The following is a 2,397-nucleotide window of genomic DNA, read 5'->3' as shown; positions in this document are numbered from 1 at the left end:
GGATCTCTTTCCTTAGTAATAATTCAGCCGGTAAACTGTAAGTTGGAAAGTTGGCTGTCGATTTTTTTCTAGCAGAAGCACTCCCGGGTCGAAGTCGGGAAGCACCACGCTTTGGGGACATTCGCACCTAGTAAAGAAATCGTACGCGTGCATATTCAACTCAAAGTAGAACGTCGTGCTTGACGTTTGCGCGAGCGATGTCTTCAGCCACGAGAAGGGAGCGACGGCTCGGCGACGTCTTCGTGCAAATCGGCTTGGTGGCCGGGCGTGTCGTACGGGATGAATTATTTTGATCAGTCCCAAATTTCTCTTTTAAAGGGGTACTCCACCGATTTTTTGAGCTACCTAAACTAACTATATTTTCTGACTCCCCGGCCTTTACTCTCTCCGGTATGCTATTTAGAATCGCGAAATTCATAATAGTTATTGCGAAATCGGCAAATGAAAATGATGCAAAAACCAACATTCAAATATACGCGCGCTTTTCAGGGCCGTGACGTCAGTGGCAGGCAGGCTTGTCAGTCCAGCAAGCAGCCAAAAAATAGAATATGCCAATCATTTGTTCCGTGCTGGAGCGCGGGTACTGCAGCGAGCTTCCCAAGCATTCTTTTGACACCATGAAACTGCTTCGAATCAGTTTAAAACAAAATCTACAGCCCAAAGAGTGAACCCCTGTCTTCCACTGACGTCACTTTTTTATTGTTGCCAGTAGAAACTTCGATCTTGAAAAACACGGTGAGGACCAAAACTGTAAATTCAATAACTTCGCGAAAAAACAATATTTTGACCTAATATTTGGGATACTATTTTCGCGATGTTTGTTGGTTAGTTTAGCAAAATTTCAAGAAAATCGGAGACAATGAAAAAATCGGTGGAGTAGCCCTTTAACGGTAGACAGAACTCGCCGGTACCGCGAACGACAGTTCTGAAATAGAGGTCCCACGCCCGTCGTACGCTGCCATCGCCGTCCCCGCGAGACCCACGATACGCGAAACGACGAACGCACAGAATGCTTCCGGTTGTCTGTGGAACTTTTTTTTTCAATCAACGTATTTACAGCTTTTTATAAGCCACAAAAAACGGGTTTCATATTTTTTTTTTTTCTATTTTTAATATTGAGTGTGTGCCTTCAGTGACCCACGGCTTTGATTAAATTTGGTGGCCTCATCGATACCTTAGAAAACGGCCCGTGACCACGAAAAAGAGAGTGAGCGAGACTCGAACCGGCCAGTTCTTGATCGGCGGTTTTCGGGTGGAAAGAAACCGAATTTCGAGCCGCAAATTCTGTTCTGGGTAGTTGAGCTCTCATATGTCACGTACAACTAAAAACCTCGGCGAGCATAAATACCCTGTCAGTGTCCCTTTAACCTGTAACTGACTATAGTTGTTAGACAAAAACAACGCACCGCTCGAGTTATTTCGTCTGCCCTCTCTGAAAGACGAAGTCGAGCTCGCTCGTAAAGACCTGCACTTCCGAAAGTCGCAGGAAAGGTAAGACAGACACAGTCGTTGTGGCGAGCAGACGACGTTGCAAAGGAGCAGACGACGCTGAGATAGGGGGTCGCGATCAGCCAATCAGGGCTCGGCGTTCTGACGACACCACTACTTCCTTTCTCATGCGCAAAAGACGAAAATGATCCCACTTGCTAGTCGAATCTGGCGAAAAGTTCGAAGGTTCGTCGAATCGGTTCGACCCAGTCGAACCCCGAAAGTTCGACCAAAAATCTGGTTCGACAAAAGTTCGCGACACCCCTAGTGCCAGTGCGTGTGAAACGAACTCGCTGTAAGTAGGGGTGTCGCGAACTTTTGTCGAACCAGATTTTTTGGTCGAACTTTCGGGGTTCGACTGGGTCGAACCGGTGCGACGAACCTTCGAACTTTTCACCAGATTCGACCGGTTCGACTTTGTGGACAGTGTGGCCAGACCTTGATACAAGCATGTCTAGGTTTGGAGAATTTCTTTTTTTATGCAAAGGGTTATTTATTTTGTGAACAGCTGCAATTAAAAGAAACTAATTCTATTCACTGGAGAAGTTAATAACTTAAATTTTAGTACTGCATTGACTGAAATAGCCGATCAGCGCCGCACTTTATTCATCTCTTAGCCATTACCATCCAATCCGAAGCCAACTGGCCAGCCTGTCGCGCATGCGCACACGAGTCGAACCTCAATACAAGGTTCGACGACCTTTCCACTAAAAGTTCGAAAAAGTCGAACCTGGTCGAACTCGAACCGCGGCCGGTTCGCGACACCCCTAGCTGTAAGCAAGGGGTTTCGCGGTGCGATGGATGAATGAATGAATCCGGCTGTGCCCTTTGGATCGTGCGGTAGCTTACGCCACCTAGCCATCCTAGCTGGTGGCGTGCGGCAAAGTCGTTCCCACGCCACCAGGCGGC

The sequence above is a fragment of the Ixodes scapularis genome, unplaced genomic scaffold (genome assembly GCF_016920785.2).
Source record: "Ixodes scapularis isolate PalLabHiFi unplaced genomic scaffold, ASM1692078v2 PGA_scaffold0__279_contigs__length_252992795, whole genome shotgun sequence".
Lineage (NCBI taxonomy): Eukaryota > Metazoa > Arthropoda > Arachnida > Ixodida > Ixodidae > Ixodes > Ixodes scapularis.
This window is presented reverse-complemented; position numbering follows the sequence as displayed.